The following is an 18,995-nucleotide window of genomic DNA, read 5'->3' as shown; positions in this document are numbered from 1 at the left end:
CATTGAGGGCACTAGTATTGCTAGATATTTGATGTCCAGTTCAAGCTGCCTACTTTTCCTTCTGTTTGTTTTGTCTGTCTTATTCCTTGAACACAACTTTTGTCTTCAAGAACAGGAGCATGTACAGAAAAAGTTGCCATCCCTGCCTTATTCATTGTGAGTGCAGAGACTTTTGATGATGCAGGATAAAGGCTTCCCCTCCTTGATCCTTTGATTGCAGAATTTGATGCGCTGCCATCACAACTAATGTCACTGCTACATAGAAAGTAATCATCTTCAGTGCACTTTCTGCGCTTTGCAGTTTTCTTGAATCCCGACCACAGACTGGCAAAATGGCTCTTACAAAGTACACCAACAGCCAGTGACAATAATTTGGCCCAGGTGGTGACCGTCTTTCCCGGTCAGGGTTCTGCTGAGGTCCTGCTCCCAGTCTGCTTTCTGACCAATACAGCACTCTCTCTCTCATCACCTTTGTGTGTATGTGTATGTGACATGATTTGTGTTACATTGCCTTCAGAAAGTATTCAGACCCCTTGACTTTTTCCACATGTTGTTATGTTACAGCCTTATTCTAATATGTGTATATATATATTGTGACGTCACGAGAGGCTACACAGCTTTCAGCGGGATTGCTCAAGTAGTGCAAGGAGACAAGGTTCAAACAAAACAAGGATTTTATTATAGGTCTTGGGAAATTAACGAAAATATAACAAAATTCTGTTCTCTTGTGGCTCTTTAAGGGTTAACCGTTCAGGGATGTCTCTTCCACATCCAGAATCATAATTCTCACTCGCTCAGATAACTTTTCCCCAGCCTTACTGTAGTCCACGTTGCAGCTAGTGGCCAACCCAGCAAAAAGTCCTTCCAAATGTCTCTCACGTATTTCCACAGGTGCATATATCCAAAGGTGAGTATTTCCCAAAGGTAAGTATCTCCAAATCCTTATATTCCTCATGGAAGTGGACGTGCAGCACTCTTGTCCTCCAGAGAGCCCAGGTTGGAGACTGTGTCTCTTCACCCCCCCACACACTCCCTCAGTGTGTCTCTTCCCTTCCCAAACCTTCAGCTCATCAGCTCCTCATTTGTTTCAGCTGCGTGGGAAGATTGGCCATAGAGGGGTGGAGTTCCCGACCATACCAGCAGATGGAGCCATAGCTGCCCGGGTTTGCAGCCATCTCAGGGGGATGTAACGTCCCTCCAGGACACAGCCTCTCGTGACATCACACATCCCCCTCCTCGGGACCGACGTCCTCGTCGGGGTAAAGGCAGCGAAGAAGGCATCACGCCGGGAGAGGGCGTCCGCATTGCCGTGGTGCTTGCCAGCCTGCTCTCTCTTCAACTCCTCCACCTCTAGGACCAGGGACTCAGCCTCCTGTTGTCTCTCCTTGAGTTTCTTACTGAACGCATCAGCCTTGGTTTTAGCAGAGTTTAGCTTCTGTTGAGCAGCTTTCAGTTCCTTCTCTCTCTCTGCCTCCGCATTCTTCATCTTGTTCTCCAACACCTTGTACTACTCCTCTGCCTTCTTCTGGACCTCCTTACTACTGCGCAGGGTCTCCTCACACTCCTCGATGGTCCTGCGCAGCCTCTCCAGCTCCTCCTGTTGCTTATGGAAGGAGCTCTGTTGGAGTTTAGCCTGGAGGATATCTAACTCTTCTGTCTTCATGTCTAACTGTTGCTTTAACAAACGATACCTCTCAGCGGTCCCCTTCAGACCAGACAGTTCTTTGTCCAGATTCTGTAGCTCCGTCTCTGTGTCGGTCTGGGCACCTGCCATCCCTATCAGAGCCCGGGCGGGAGTGAGTAATTCGGAGGATTGCACCGGAGCCTTCCCAGGATGAGTCTTGCCTCTCCGTTTCCGAGGTACTCGGGTTATCCTCTCCTGAGACTCTCTCCAGAGTGGGTAAAAGGCTGGGCAGTCTCGTCCAATTAGGACAGGGACGGGGAGGGAATCAACCACCCCCGCCGTCGTGTGTATGGTTCCCCGTGTGCTGGTCATTGTAAGTTCAGTAATGGGGTATTCTCTGGTGTCCCCATGGACACAGGAAACTGGGAGGACTTTCCCCGGGGTCAGACACGTTGGGCCCACCAAATCCTTACGCACCAGGGTGGCCCGGCTACCAGAATCCAGTAAGGCCTCCACATCATGGTGATTCACAGTTACCGGGCAGGTGGGGGGTCGATCTGGGCCGCCATCTACGACTCCCAAGAGCGAGGCAAAACGGTGTGTGGGTGCTGAGCTGGAGGACTCCGCAGTGGGCATAGGTTCATCGGCTGGTTTCCCACACTGCCAGGAGATATGTCCCATCTCCCCACACCGGTAACACTGTCGAGTTTCCCCCTCCTGGTGTACTCTTCTTGGACCCGCCTGGTTTCTGGCTCCCCCCTGGAGCCGGGATAAGTCCTGACGTGGCTGGGTTCGAGACCTTGGGGTCCTTTGGACGGGTTCTTCCCATTTGTGGTGGGGCCGCACTCCTGGGGTCTTTTCGGAAGCATTCAGCATCTCCGCTGTGGCCTGGTACTTTTCCACAGCTTCCACGGTCAGATCAGCCGTGGTCAAGTCCTGTTGACTGATGAACCGTTTTGCCTCATAAGGCAGGGCGCGTAGGTAACGATCCACCACAACGGCCTCCACCACCGCCGCTGCTGTATTCCTCTGCGGATCCAGCCATTTCCTTGCGATTCGGACAAGTTCATGCATCTGCGCCCGAGGAGGTTGGTCTGGTTGGAAGGTCCAGCCGTGAAAGCGCTGGGCCATACCAAACTTTGTGAGTCCATATCTGCTGAGGATCTCAGACTTCAGGGCATCATAGTCAGTAACCTGGTCAGGGCCCAGGTCCCCGGACAGCATTCAGCGATTCCCCGGTTAGAAAGGGGGCTAACAGACCAACCCACTGTTGCTTGGGCCAGGCTTCCCTAGTGGCCGTGGCCTCAAATGCATGCAGGTATGCCTCAATGTCATCGGTAGCTCCCATCTTAGATATAAAGTCACTTGCCTTTATTGGGCGGGTATTTTGGACAACCCTCTGTCTCTGCAACTGCAATTCCTCTGCCTTCAGAAGGTTGGCTTTCTTTTGCTCCTCCAAGAGAGCCACGGTTGCTTGCATCTGGGCTTGCTGGCCAGCAACAAGGGCTTTCAATATGTCCTCCATTTCAGTCGGCGGGGAGCCTACGGCCAACTTGGAAAACTGGGTGATCAAACCTTCGGTATCCTCCTCTGACATGCACTATTAACGCTTGAGCGTGCCCGTATTCTCCACCATCTGTGACGTCACGAGAGGCTACACAGCTTTCAGCGGGATTGCTCAAGTAGTGCAAGGAGACAAGGTTCAAACAAAACAAGGATTTTATTATAGGTCTTGGGAAATTAACGAAAATATAACAACATTCTGTTCTCTTGTGGCTCTTTAAGGGTTAACCGTTCAGGGATGTCTCTTCCACATCCAGAATCATAATTCTCACTCGCTCAGATAACTTTTTCCCAGCCTTACTGTAGTCCACGTTGCAGCTAGTGGCCAACCCAGCAAAAAGTCCTTCCAAATGTCTCTCACGTATTTCCACAGGTGCATATATCCAAAGGTGAGTATTTCCCAAAGGTAAGTATCTCCAAATCCTTATATTCCTCATGGAAGTGGACGTGCAGCACTCTTGTCCTCCAGAGAGCCCAGGTTGGAGACTGTGTCTCTTCACCCCCCCACACACTCCCTCAGTGTGTCTCTTCCCTTCCCAAACCTTCAGCTCATCAGCTCCTCATTTGTTTCAGCTGCGTGGGAAGATTGGCCATAGAGGGGTGGAGTTCCCGACCATACCAGCAGATGGAGCCATAGCTGTCTGGGTTTGCAGCCATCTCAGGGGGATGTAACGTCCCTCCAGGACACAGCCTCTCGTGACATCACAATATATTTTGAAAATCCTCATCAATCTACACACAATACCCATCATGACAAAGCAAAAACAGGTTTTTAGAATTTTTTGCTAATTTATAAATAAAAAAACGGAAATATCACATTTACATAAGTATTCAGACCCTTTACTCAGTACTTTGTTGAAGTACCTTTGGCAGCGATTACAGCCTTGAGTCTTCTGACGCTACAAGCTTGGATGGGGAGCGTTGCTGTACAGCTATTTTCAGGTCTCTCCAGAGATGTTTGGTCGGGTTCAAGTCCAGGCTCTGCCTGGGCCACTCAAGGACATTCAGAGACTTGTCCCGAAGCCACTCCTGCGTTGTCTTGACTGTGTGCGTAGGGTCGTTGTCCTGTGGAGTGCAATAGAGAATGCATCATCTGTGGATCTGTTGGGGCATTGTGCGAATTGGAGTGGGTCCATGGTGTCTGGGATGATGGTGTTGATATGAGCCATTACCAGCCATGACCAACATGTAAGTATTACAAGGAGAGGTTGAAAATGTCAGTGAAGACACTTGCCAGCTGGTCAGCACATGGTAATCCGTCTGGCCCTGCGGCTATGTGAATGTTAACCTGTTTAAAAGTCTTACTCACATCGGCCACGGAGAGCGTGATCACACAGTCATCCAGAACAGCTGGTATTCTCACACATGGTTTGAGAGCCATGGTTAGAGAGCCAGGTAGTGTTCCCTTTGACTGTAAGCACAGTGCTTACTCCACTGACCCCACATTATATATATTTTTTCTCTCTCTCGCTCTCTCTCTCTCTCTCTCTCTCTCTCTCTCTCTCTCTCTCTCTCTCTCTCTCTCTCTCTCTCTCTCTCTCTCTCTCTCATCAAATACTTATGTCATGCAATAAAATGCAAATTAATTACTTATAAATCATACAATGTGATTTTCTGGATTTTTGTTTTAGATTCCGTCTCTCACATTTGAAGTGTACCTATGATAAAAATGACAGACCTCTACATGCTTTGTAAGTAGGAAAACCTGCAAAATCGGCAGTGTATCAAATACTTGTTCTCCCCACTGTACATAAACAACAACACTGAATGAATCCGAGTGAGTGTCAGAAGTTACGTGTTTGACTGCCGGTACGCGCCACTTGTATCAATAAATCATTGTCAGCAAAAGGTTTGTGTGATAATTTATTTACTGTTTTATTCACGTTTTCAAGTAGTGGTGACAAATCAGTTAGCGTTAGGACTAATGTAGCCTACATTTTCTGATTTGGATGAGAAATTTGTTCTGCTGTTTCTACTTCTGTGAATGTCTGAACATTGCACCAAAAATCAACTGCTCACATTGTGTTCTAATTTACATTTTACATTTTAGTCATTTAGCAGACGCTCTTATCCAGAGCGACTTACAGTTACCAGTTTGAGCGTACGCTGCAGGGGCGTCAAGGGTTAAGTGGCAAATAAAGTAACAGGGTTGACAATTTCATCTTAAATCAGCCATAAATCCTCTTGTGACAGGGGGAATGGAAGCTTGTTGTGTGCAACAGGAATGATTTGACTATTAGATGTTTAAAGTTTCTTTAGACTTTGTATGTATTTAAATGCAATAGTTTCACCATATTAAAATGATAGTTCAGTTCATGTAACAAGGTTGACCTTAAAATTTAGGACAGATTTTTTTAACCTTGAAAAGTATCACTAATCACATGAAATAAATAATCTTTATTCAGATTTATTGAATGTTCCATGTGGTCTATATTAAATATTAAATTAATATTCAATCTAACAGGCTTTTAAATTAAATATTGGTGCAGAATTTCTACTTAAAATATCAAAGGGACTCATTTTGTGGAATGACCCATCTCTAATTATCTGTTTTTGTTTTTGTGAGGAGCCTTTGCAGTGTGATTTGTTCATAGTCACAAATGCATGAAACTATTTGTATTGATTAAAACCAGTAATAAAATGTCTGATTATCAGTGGATGTTAATTTATCTGATTTGAGGGTAAACACTATTTACTCACCTTTTTTATTTTGCATGAGCGTTTACCCACATATCATGGAAAAATTCATTGAAAATGTAGGGACCATTAATTTACTCACCTCGAACAGCGATCAGCATTTACCCACTTGTTTTGTCACTACATCACTGCTCCCCAAGCCAACAAGGTAAAATTATTTTGTTCTGCCCCTGAGTAAGGCAGTTAACCCCAAACAACAGCTGCTCTCCGTGCGCCGATGACATGGATGTCGATTAAGGCCGTTCCCCGCAACTCTCTGATTCAGAGGGGTTGGGTTAATAGCGGAAGACACATTTCAGTTAAATGCATTCAGTTGTACTTTAGCCACCACTAGCTAACAATCAATGGAAGTGAATGGGGCATGTGTGTATGTTTATTTTTTTTATGGCCAAATAACCTGTAAGTAAAATCTAACCAAATATGGAGTTCGTTTCAATTTATTTCAGTTTGATTTGGGCATGACATTTTGAAAATTGCACACATGCCCCATTCACTTCTATTGGTTTGTAGCTAGCTGTGGCTAAAGTTAGTGTAGATTGTACTGGCTGTTTAGAGAAACCCGAACCATGGCCCTCAATTGAATGTTGTATACTACTTCCTATTTTGTATTTTATTTTCATGTCTCAATCATAAAACAGGATAGTCCCATCACATAAATAAAATGAAACAATAAAACAATAAAGACATACAACAAATACATCAATATCAAAATACATCAAATACATACATTAAAATACCAAAAGAATATCCTATGGTCATACACACTTAATTAAATGTTTAACGGTTGTCCCTCTTCACTTATCTCAAAAAATAAATCTGATTTTCTTTTAAACATGTACAAAAAATTACAAGGTTGCTATTGTATTTTAATAAGGGTCTACTTATTTTTTTATTAGCTTGCTTGCCTGACTTTTCAATATCGTTCAGTTCAATATACACTAAACAAAAAATATAAACGCAACATGCAATAATTTATAATATTTTACTGAGTTACAGTTCATATAAGGAAATCAGTCAATTAAATTAAATTCATTAGGCCCTAATCTATGGATTTCACACGACTGGGAATACAGAAAAGCATCTGTTGGTCACAGATACTGTACCATAAAAAGGTAGGGGTATGGGTGTGGGTATATAACACCCATATAACATTCTATTGGTTGCAAGAATTTTGTATAATAATTTAAATTGGAAACTACTGAGTTTTGAATCCGGCTTCTTTTTGTGTATCAGCTTCCCAGTGGGTCAGAAGTTTACATAAACTCAATTAGTATTTGTTAGCATTGCCTTTAAATTGTTGAACGTGGGTCAAACGTTTCGTGTAGCCTTCGACAAGCTTTCAACAATAAGTTGGGTGAATTTTGGCCCATTCCTCCTGACAGAGTCAGGTTTGGAGGCCTCCTTGATCGCACATGCTTTCTCAGTTCTGCCCACACATTTTCTATAGGATTGAGGTCAGGGCTTTGAGATGGCCACTCCAATACCTTGACTTTGTTGTCCTTCAGCCATTTTGCCACAACTTTGGAAGTATGCTTGGGGTCCATTTGTCCATTTGGAAGACCCATTTGCGACCAAGCTTTAACTTCCTGACTGATGTTTTGAGATGTTGCTTCAATATATCCACATAATTTTCCTTCCTCATGATGCCATCTATTTTGTGAAGTGCACCAGTCCCTCCTGCAGCAAAGCACCCCCACAGCATGATGCTGCCACCCCCGTGCTTCACGGTTGGGATGGTGTTCTTCGGCTTGCAAGCAACCCCCTTTTTCCTCCAAACATAACGATGTTCATTATGGCCAAACAGTTCTATTTTTGTTTCATGAGACCAGAGGACATTTCTCAAAAAAGTATGATCTTTGTCCCCATGTGCAGTTGCAAACCGTAGTCTGGCTTTTTTATGGCGGTTTTGGAGCAGTGGCTTCTTCCTTGCTGAGTGGCCTTTCAGGTTATGTTGATATAGGACTAGTTTTACTGTGGATATAGATACTTTTGTACCTGTTTCCTCCAGCATCTTCACAAGGTCCTTTACTGTTGTTCTGGGATTGATTTGTACTTTTCGCACCAAAGTACGTTCATCTCTAGGAGACAGAATGCGTCTCCTTCCTGAGCGGTATGACGGCTGCAAGGTCCTATGGTGTTTATACTTGCGTACTATTGTTTGTACAGATGAACGTGGTACCTTCAGGCATTTGGAATTGCTCCCAAGGATGAACCAGACTTGTGGAGGTCTACAATTTTTTTCTGAGATCTTGGCTGATTTCTTTTGATTGTCCCATGATGTCCAGCAAAGAGGCACTGAGTTTGAAGGTAGGCCTTGAAATACATCCACAGGTACACCTCCAATTGACTCAAATGATGTAAATTAGCCTATCAGAAGCTTCTAAAGCCATGACATCATTTTCTGGAATTTTCCAAGCTGTTTAAAGGCACAGTCAACTAAGTGTATGTAAACTTCTGACTGGAATTGTGATACAGTGAATTATAAGTGAAATAATCTGTCTGTAAACAATTGTTGGAAAGATTACTTGTGTCATGCACAAAGTAGATGTCCTAACCGACTTGCCAAAACTATAGTTTGTTAACAAGAAATTTGTGGAGTTATTGAAAAAATGAGTTTTAATGACTCCAACCTAAGTGTATGTAAACTTCCCGACTTCAACTCTACATACCCCAACCAGAAGCCATGGATTACAGGCAACATCCGCACTGAGCTAAAGGGTAGAGCTGCCGCTTTCAAGGAGCAGGACTCTAACCCGGACGCTTATAAGAAATCCCGCTATGCCCTCTGACAAACCATCAAACAGGCAAAGAGTCAATACAGGACTAAGATTGAATCGTACTGCACCGGCTCTTACACTCGTTGGATGTGGCAGGGCTTGAAAACTATTACACACTACAAAGGGAAGCACAGCCATGAGCTGCCCAGTGACACAAGCCTACCAGATGAGCTAAATCACTTCTATGCTCGCTTCGAGGCAAGCAACACTGAAGCATGCATGAGAGCATCAGCTGTTCCGGACGACTATGTGATCACGCTCTCTGTAGCCGATGTGAGTAAGACTTTTTTTAAGGAGGTCAACATTCACAAGGCCGCAGGGCCAGACGGATTACCAGGACCTGTACTCCGAGCATGCACTGACCAACTGGCAAGTGTCTTCACTGACATTTTCATGTCCCTGACTGAGTCTGCAATACCAACATGTTTCAAGCAGACCACCATAGTCCCTGTGCCCAAGAACACTAAGATAACCTGCCTAAATGACTACCGACCCGTAGCACTCAGGTCTGTAGCCATGAAGTGCTTTGAAAGGCTGGTCATGGCTCACATCAGCACCATATTCCCAGAAACCCTAGACCCACTCCAATTTGCATACCGCCCCAAAAGATCCACAGATGATGCAATCTCTATTGCACTCCACACTGCCCTTTCCCACCTGGACAAGAGGAACACCTACGTGAGAATGCTATTCATTGACTACAGCTCAGCGTTCAACATCATAGTGCCCTCAAAGCTCATCACTAAGCTAAGGACCCTGGGACTAAACACCTCCCTCCGGAACTGGATCCTGGACTTCCTGACAGGCCGCCCCCAGGTGGTAAGGGTAGGTAACAACACATCTGCCACGCTGATCCTCAACATGGGGGCCCCTCAGGGGTGCGTGCTCAGTCCCCTCCAGTACTCCCTGTTCACCCATGACTGCATGGCCAGGCATGACTCCAACTCCATAACTAAGTTTTCCGACGACACAACAGTGGTAGGCCTGATAACCGACAACGATGAAACAGCCTATAGGGAGGAGGTCAGAGACCTGGTGCCAGGATAAAAACCTCACCCTCAACGTGTTCAAGACAAAGGAGATGATTGTGGACTACAGGAAACAAAAGAGGACTGAGCACGCCCCCATTCTCATCAATGGCACTGCAGTGGAACAGGTTGAGAGCTTCAAGTTCCTTGGTGTCCACATCACCAACAAACTATCATGGTCAAAACACACCAAGTCAGTCGTGAAGAGTGCACGGCAAAGCCTATTCCCCCTCAGGAGACTGAAAAGATTTGGCATGGGTCCTCAGATCCTCAAAAAGTTATACAGCTGCACCATCGAGAGCATCCTGACTGGTTGCATCACTGCCTGGTATGGCAACTGCTCGGCCTCCAACTGCAAGGCACTACAGAGGGTAGTGTGTACGGCCCAGTACATCACTGGGCCCAAGCTTCCTGCCATCCAGGACCTCTATACCAGGCGGTGTCAGAGGAAGGCCCTAATAATTGTCAAAGACTCCAGCCAACCTAGTCATAGACTGTTCTATCTGCTACCGCACGGCAAGTGGTACCGGAGATTCAAGTCTAGGTCCAAAAGGCTTCTTAACAGCTTCTACCCCCAAGCCATAAGACTCCTGAACAGCTAATCATGGCTACCTGGACTATTTGCAAGGTCTACACCTGTTGTATTCGGCGCATGTGGCAAATACATTTTGATTTGATTTGATTAGAGAAAACCTGGTGGTGGCAGCATCATGCTGTGGGGATGTTTTTCAGCGGCAGGGACTGGGAGACTAGTCAGGATCGAGGGAAAGATGAACGGAGCAAAGTACAGAGAGATCCTTGATGAAAACCTGCTCCAGAGCGCTCAGGACCTCAGACTGGGTCGAAGGTTCACCTTCCAACAGGACAATGACCCTAAGCACACAGCCAAGACAATGCAGGAGTGGCTTTGGGACAAGTCTCTAAATGTCCTTGAGTGACCCAGCCAGAGCCTGGACTTGAACCCAATCGAACAACTCTGGAGAGACCTGAAAATAGCTGTGCAGCGACGCTCCACATCCAACCTTACAGAGCTTGAGAGGATATGCAGAGAAGAATGTGAAAAACTCCCCAAATACAGGTGTGCCAAGCTTGTAGTGTCATACCCAAGAAGACTTGAGGCTGTAATCGCTATCAATGGTGCTTCAAGAAAGTACTGAGTGAAGGGTTTGAATACTTATGTAAATGTGATATTTCCGTTTTTCATTTTTTATAATTTTGCAAAAAATAAATAAAACATGTTTCTGCTTTGTCATTATGGGGTATTGTGTGTTGTAGATTGATGAGGGGAAAAAACTATTTAATCCATTTTAGAATAAGGCTGTAACGTAACAAAATATGGAAGAAGTCAAGGGGTCTGAATACTTTCTGAATGCACTGTAAATAGAACACATGGTTTCCATGTGTTTGATGCCATTCCATTTGCTCCATTCCAGCCATTATTATGAGGCATCCTCCCCTCAGCAGCCTCCTGTGCAGTCCAGCTATGCCCTTCATAAGGTAATCAAACAGGTAAAATGACAGTACAGGGACAATGTGGAGTCGCAATTCAACGGCTCAGACACAAGACGTATGTGGCAGGAACTCCAGACAATCACGGATTATAAAGGGAAAGTGTTATGATGATATCTGGTATCAAGTAATTCAGGATGCAAGAATATACTTAAACAATTACAGTGGGGAAAAAAAGTATTTAGTCAGCCACCAATTGTGCAAGTTCTCCCACTTAAAAAGATGAGAGAGGCCTGTCATTTTCATCATAGGTACACGTCAACTATGACTTGTCAACTTTGAACTTGTTATCAGTATAAAAGACACCTGTCCACAACCTCAAACAGTCACACTCCAAACTCCACTATGGTCAAGACCAAAGAGCTGTCAAAGGACACCAGAAACAAAATTGTAGACCTGCACCAGGCTGGGAAGACTGAATCTGCAATAGGTAAGCAGCTTGGTTTGAAGAAATCAACTGTGGGAGCAATTATTAGGAAATGGAAGACATACAAGACCACTGATAATCTCCCTCGATCTGGGGCTCCACGCAAGATCTCACCCCGTGGGGTCAAAATGATCACAAGAACGGTGAGCAAAAATCCCAGAACCACATGGGGGGACCTAGTGAATGACCTGCAGAGAGCTGGGACCAAAGTAACAAAGCCTACCATCAGTAACACACTACGCCGCCAGGGACTCAAATCCTGCATTGCCAGACGTGTCCCCCTGCTTAAGCCAGTACATGTCCAGGCCCGTCTGAAGTTTGCTAGAGTGCATTTGGATGATCCAGAAGAGGATTGGGAGAATGTCATATGGTCAGATGAAACCAAAATATAACTTTTTGGTAAAAACTCAACTCATCGTGTTTGGAGGACAAAGAATGCTGAGTTGCATCCAAAGAACACCATACCTACTGTGAAGCATGGGGGTGGAAACTTCATGCTTTGGGGCTGTTTTTCTGCAAAGGGACCAGGACGACTGATCCGTGTAAAGGAAAGAATGAATGGGGCCATGTATCGTGAGATTTTGAGTGAAAACCTCCTTCCATCAGCAAGGGCATTGAAGATGAAACGTGGCTGGGTCTTTTAGCATGACAATGATCCCAAACACACCTCCCGGGCAACGAAGGAGTGGCTTCGTAAGAAGCATTTCAAGGTCCTGGAGTGGCCTAGCCAGTCTCCAGATCTCAACCCCATAGAACATCTTTGGAGGGAGTTGAAAGTCCGTGTTGCCCAGCGACAGCCCCAAAACATCACTGCTCTAGAGGAGATCTGCATGGAGGAATGGGCCAAAATACCAGCAACAGTGTGTGAAAACCTTGTGAAGACTTACAGAAAACGTTTGACCTGTGTCATTGCCAACAAGGGGTATATAACAAAGTATTGAGAAACTTTTGTTATTGACCAAATACTTATTTTCCACCATAATTTGCAAATAAATTCATAAAAAATTCTACAATGTGATTTTCTGGAGAAAAAAATTCTCATTTTGTCTGTCATAGTTGACGTGTACCCAGTGGCGGCTCCTGAAAAAATTCTCAGGAGGGGCAATCTTTCTGATGATTTAGGTGACCTACACACATTTTAAAAAAGATATGTCCAGCAACAACATGAAGACAGGGGCAGCATATAAGTCAATACCAGAAGCATTTATTGACTGATCTGGGGAGATGGATTCCAGTTTCTGTGACAGATTATAAATAATCTCTGATGCCTTTGTTATATTAGCTTTTGGTTGAATGTACTGTCGTAGTAAATATATAATGTTATAGCTTGGTCTGACTAAAATCTTGTGCATGACCCATTTTGTGTTGGGCGTTTGTTTTCAATCAATGCTGTTCCTATCCTATAACAATGGACAAAAGAGTCCTATCTTGTCAGCCTTGTCAGCAGGTGGCCAAGGACAACACCCACGCCATAGGTCTCTCAGTTCTTCCAACTCACGAGTTCTTGCTCTGAGGACACACACACACACACACACACACACACACACACACATCATCACTGATAACACACACACACACACACATCATCACTGTTAAACACACACACACACACACACAAAAATCCCCTCTCTTTAGGCTGAACATTTGAAGACAGAGAACCCGACTCAGAGCCAATGCAACAGTGGAGGGGACCTCGCCCAACTCATCAGGACCAATCAGAAGATCAGAACTACTAGATTCAACCTACATCATTTATTGTATAAAATGTCTGCACACAATGTTTTCGGGGCTCTCTTCAGATAGCTCCCTAAGAGTTTGACGAACGAGTCCGTGCACGCGATTCCAGATATCTTTACCTCTGAATAAACTGCCTTTATTATACCATATCCACCCTGTCCAAAGTCTCTACTTGGTCTCAGTTCTCCAGTAAACTTGTGATTATCAACAGTACACAACGGTAACAAACAATTGGGGGAACTCACGGGGCAGATAGTAAGGTCGCAGTGACACAGAAAGCAGTTCAATGTCGGGGGTACAGAGTCGCTCTCTTACCAGGATCGATTTTCCCTGTGACTGTCAGATCGCGGTCCGCTCTGACCAGGGTGAAGCCGGCCGGCTCCACTTCTCTGTCCGGGACTCTGTCATCCAGCCAAGTCTCCCAGCTGTATTGGATTCCGCTGCCAGCAGCGTTTTCATTATTTAGTCCGTTCGTAGCGGGTATGTACACGATCAACAAGATCAGTCCAAAACCCACCACTGGAAATCCATGGTTGGCAGAATGTTTGTAAACTAAGTGTACAAATTAAAAACATAAAATAACGCCACTAAGTGTACAAATTAAAAACATAAGATAACGCCACACTGCAGGTCGCAACAGAGACGCTGCTAGCCGCTATTTTCTTAGTTACGTTTCATGGTTACGTCACGTATGACGAAAGCGCGTAATTGCAAGCCCACAGACACCCATAGAGATTGTATTGAAAGCTTTGAAATTTGAAAAAAATAGATTTTACATGGGAGTCTATGACAGACTTCTGGGCGATTTTCAACATGACTGAAATCGCCCCAAAAACGGGCGGGGCCATTTGAAGCACGACTTTAGCCTGATTTGACATTTAGTGGCAGTCAGATCAGATTAGAACACTGATAACTACTGTTGCCGTGATATAATTGATTAGAAAAAAAATCCCTTCCTTTTCCCGTTTGGCAGTGCGTCGCCCATATCGCCCTATTGAACACACCGCCCCTGCGTGTACCTATGATGAAAATTACAGGCCTCTCTCATCTTTTTAAGTGGGAGAACTTGCACAATTGGTGGCTGACTAAATACTTTTTTCCCCCACTGTATATGGAGAGTTGATGCAAAGTACTTAATTGATTACGGTACATGTGTTGCCTCCTGTCATCTGAACTCTGAACAAAGGAAATCTCTCAGTTTATATACTTCATGTTACACAACAACATCTGGTAAGCATCAGTGGGCACTCCCCACTCTGATGTTATTACCTTGTACCCCAAGTCAGTATATTCCATCTATCAATCATTCTATGATAAACCCCAGTAAGCTGGATGGCATACATTTACATTTACATTTAAGTCATTTAGCAGACGCTCTTATCCAGAGCGACTTACAGAAGCAATTAGGGTTAAGTGCCTTGCTCAAGGGCACATCGACAGATTTTTCACCTAGTCGGCTCGGGGATTAGAACCAGCAACCTTTCGGTTACTGACACAACGCTCTTAACCACTAAGCCACCTGCCGCCCATACCAGTCGAGCCATACCAGTCGAGGCATACCAAACCTTTTTTGATATACTCGAGGACCGTTATTAGCATGTTTTAACCACTCCTATGTAAAGTCAAGAAGAAGGTCTGATTTCATTATTAAAGGATACAAGTGGAAAATATAAAGATCCAGTCCATAAAAAAAATTGCAGGCCCAAAAATTCTAGCAAAATGTATAGCGCATAGAATTAAAAACGTATTGTTGGACATTATTCATTCTAATAAAACAGGTTTTTTACATGGACGATACATTGGAGATAATATAAGGCAAGTACTGGAAACAATAGAACACTATGAAAAATCTGGGAAACCAGGCCTGCTATTCATAGCAGACTTTGAAAAGGCATTTGATAAAGTACGACGAGTTTATATATAAATGCCTGGAGCATTTCAGTTTTGGAGAATCTCTTATAAAATGGGTTAAAGTCATGTATAGTAACCCTTGGTGTAAAATAGTAAATAATGGCTACAAGGTTGTCCACTGTCGGCATATCTATTTTTATGGCCATCGAAATGTTAGCTATTAAAATCAGATCCAACAATAATATCAAGGGATTAGAAATCCAGGGCTTAAAAACAAAGGTGTCATTGTACGCTGATGATTCATGTTTTCTTTTAAATCCACAACTTGAATCCCTCCACAGCCTCATAGAGGATCTAGATACATTTTCTAACCTCTCTGGATTACAGCAAAATTATGTAAATGTACTATATTACGTATTGGATCACTAAAAAATACAATATTTACATTACCATGTAGTTTACCAATAAAATGGTCTGATGGTGATGTGGATATACTCGGAATACATATCCCAAATGAAATGAATGATCTCACTCCAATACATTTTAAAAGAAGGTTAGCAAAAATAGATAAGATCTTAGTACAATGGAAAGGTAAATACCTGTCTATTTGTGGAAAAATCACCCTAATTAACTCTTTAGTATTATCCCAGTTTAACTATTTGCTTATGGTCTTGCCTACACCTAGCGAACAGTTTTTTAAATTATATGAGAAAAATATATTCCATTTTATTTGGGACGGCAAGCCAGACAAAATTAAACGGGCCTATTTATATAATTAATATGAATTCAGAGGACATAAATTATTAAATATTAAAGCAATAGACCTATCACTAAAAGCTTCAGTCATACAAAAGTTACACTTTAATCCGAACTGGTTCTCTAGCAAATTAGTAAGATTGTCTCACCCCATGTTCAAGAATGGCCTTTTTCCCTTTATTCAGATTACAACCTCTAACTTTCAGTTATTTGAAAAGGAAATAATCTCCCAAATATCACTATTTCTAAAACAAGCCATAGAAAGTTGGTTGCAATTTCAATTTAATCTTCCAGAAACAACAGAACAAATAATGCAACAAATATTGTGGTTAAACTCAAATATACTAATTGATAAAAAACCATATTTATTTGAAAAAAAGTTTTTAAAAGGTATAATCTTAATAAATTATATCATAGGTAGGACTGGTGGAGTTATGTCGCACATGCAGCTAACAAAAACATATGGAAATGTCTGCTCTACCCAGAATTACAACCAAATAATTGCAGCCTTACCGCAAAAATGGAAGAGGAAAGTGGAAGGGGGAAAAAGTAAGAAACTTGTCTGTCGGCCCTGCATTAAAGAACATAATTGGTTAAAGAAAACTGTGATAAATAAAAAAGTATAAAAGTTTTAATTAAGGACCAAAGGATTGACAGCCATCCCATATAGATTGCAAAATAGTTGGGAAGAGATTTTTGGCGTACCGATTCCATGGAATAGTGTTTATGAACTGATATGCAAAACGACGCCGGATTCAAAACATATAATTTTTTAATTGAAATTATTATACAAAATTCTTGCTACCAATAGAATGTTATTTATATGGGGGATACAATCTTCCCAGCTCTGCAGATTTTGCTGCGAAGAGACAGAATCATCAGATCATTTGTTTTGGTACTGTCCATTTGTAGCTTGTTTTTGGTCACAGGTCCAGCAATGGCTGAAGGATTGCAATATTTACCTGGAGCTAACCCTGCAGATAGCACTACTGGGAGATCTGAAAAGTCATACTCAATCGATCAATAATATAATAATACTTTTAGCAAAAATGTTTATTTTCAATTTACAATCTGTAGAAACAATGAGAATAGAAGGGTTTAGAACTTTTGTGAAACATCACAGTACAGTTGAAAAATATATGGCAAATAGAAATCCAATATGGATGGTGTTAAGAGATAGATGGGAGGTGTTGAATGGAGCAGAAGGATGGGATTAATAATAACAAACAACAACTAATAACAACAAGATAACTAATGTAAATCATACTCTGTCCATAATAAGTATATAGGTTATAGGTTGAGAGCTTTTGTGAAAGAGCACAGTTAGAAAGATATGGTATGGCATATAGAAGAAAACCGGATGGACATCATGAAAATGATCGGAGAGGTTGAGGGTAGAGGAAGTTCAGGACTAAAAACAAACAAAATATAATTATTGTAAAATTGACTGTGTCAATACAATTTATATAGTATGTATGAGCTGGAAGTAGAGGCCTTAGCGTTGTTGTTCACTAGTTTACTCCAAGGGAAGGGGTGGTGGGGTTAGAAATTAATAAAGGGAAATATATGTTTTTAAGGATATGTATATATATGTTTGTATATGTGTTTATATGTATGTTTGTGTATATGTATGTGTATGTATGTATATGTGTATATATATACAGTGGGGGAAAAAAGTATTTAGTCAGCCTCCAATTGTGCAAGTTCTCCCACTTAAAAAGATGAGAGAGGCCTGTAATTTTCATCATAGGTACACGTCAACTATGACAGACAAATTGAGATTTTTTTTCCCAGAAAATCACATTGTAGGATTTTTTATGATTTTATTTGCAATTATGGTGGAAAATAAGTATTTGGTCACCTACAAACAAGCTAGATTTCTGGCTCTCACAGACCTGTAACTTCTTCTTTAAGAGGCTCCTCTGTCCTCCACTCGTTACATGTATTAATGGCACCTGTTTGAACTTGTTATCAGTATAAAATGTAAAAGACACCTGTCCACAACCTCAAACAGTCACACTCCAAACTCCACTATGGCCAAGACCAAAGAGCTGTCAAAGGACACCAGAAACAAAATTGTAGACCTGCACCAGGCTGGAAAGACTGAATCTGCAATAGCAATTATTAGCAAATGGAAGACATACAAGACCACTGATAATCTCCCTCGATCTGGGGCTCCACGCATACCTACTGTGAAGCATGGGGGTGGAAACATCATGCTTTGGGGCTGTTTTTCTGCAAAGGGACCAGATCAACTGATCCGTGTAAAGGAAAGAATGAATGGGGCCATGTATCGTGAGATTTTGAGTGAAAACCTCCTTCCATCAGCAAGGGCATTGAAGATGAAACATGGCTGGGTCTTTCAGCATGACAATGATCCCAAACACACCGCCCGGGCAACGAAGGAGTGGCTTCGTAAGAAGCATTTCAAGGTCCTGTAGTGGCCTAGCCAGTGTCCAGATCTCAACCCCATAGAAAATCTTTGGAGGGAGTTGAAAGTCTGTGTTGCCCAGCGACAGCCCCAAAACATCACTGCTCTAGAGGAGATCTGCATGGAGGAATGGGCCAAAATACCAGCAACAGTGTGTGAAAACCTTGTGAAGACTTACAGAAAACGTTTGACCTGTGTCATTGCCAACAAAGGGTATATAACAAAGTATTGAGAAACTTTTGTTATTGACCAAATACTTATTTTCCACCATAATTTGCAAATAAATTCATTAAAAATCCTACAATGTGATTTTCTGGAATTTTTTTCTCTCATTTTGTCTGTCATAGTTGACGTGTACCTATGATGAAAATTACAGGCCTCTCTCATCTTTTTAAGTGGGAGAACTTGCACAATTGGTGGCTGACTAAATACTTTTTTCCCCCACTGTATTTCCCTCATTAAAATGAAAATCAATTTATAAAATTTTTGACATGCGTTTTTCAGGATTGTTTTGTTGTTATTCTGTTCAAATACACCTACCATTAAAATTATAGACTGATCATGTCTTTGTCACAGGGCAAACGAACAAAATCAG

This window comes from Coregonus clupeaformis, chromosome 8 (genome assembly GCF_020615455.1).
Source record: "Coregonus clupeaformis isolate EN_2021a chromosome 8, ASM2061545v1, whole genome shotgun sequence".
Taxonomy (NCBI): domain Eukaryota; kingdom Metazoa; phylum Chordata; class Actinopteri; order Salmoniformes; family Salmonidae; genus Coregonus; species Coregonus clupeaformis.
Note: the sequence above shows the minus strand (reverse complement) of the source record.